This window comes from Sinocyclocheilus anshuiensis, unplaced genomic scaffold (assembly GCF_001515605.1).
Source record: "Sinocyclocheilus anshuiensis isolate Anshui unplaced genomic scaffold, SAMN03320099.WGS_v1.1 scaffold1871, whole genome shotgun sequence".
Classification (NCBI taxonomy): domain Eukaryota; kingdom Metazoa; phylum Chordata; class Actinopteri; order Cypriniformes; family Cyprinidae; genus Sinocyclocheilus; species Sinocyclocheilus anshuiensis.
In genome coordinates this window covers 16,655-16,937 of record NW_015549664.1, presented here as the reverse complement: position 1 = coordinate 16,937, position 283 = coordinate 16,655, and the positions used below count along the sequence as shown (strand labels likewise).

At 23.7% G+C, this 283-nt stretch overlaps 1 protein-coding gene across 2 annotated transcripts in view; it reads left to right on the top strand.

Moving 5' to 3' along the window:
- LOC107660299 (kelch repeat and BTB domain-containing protein 2-like) overlaps positions 1-283 on the top strand; it is a 32,726-nt gene that overhangs the window by 28,579 nt on the left and 3,864 nt on the right. The gene's annotated exons all lie outside the window — the stretch shown is intronic.

The window sequence follows — 283 nt, the reverse complement described above, 5'->3', positions numbered from 1 at the left end:
CATTTAAAACATTAATCTCATAACATTATTTATTGCAGTTGTAATTATTGTTATTTGCAGTGTAAATTATTTAATGTGACTGGTAGCAGCCCTATAGTGGATATTTTGTATGGAATATTGTATGTTGACATGAAAAGTTCACTGTATATCATAGTAATAAATACCATTTATTAAAGCAATGATATTTTGTTTTCTTTTTAATTTATACACATTAAATATTACATACATGTATGTAATAAAATGTGTATTGCCATTACAGGTTTAGGTCTTAAATTTCATATAA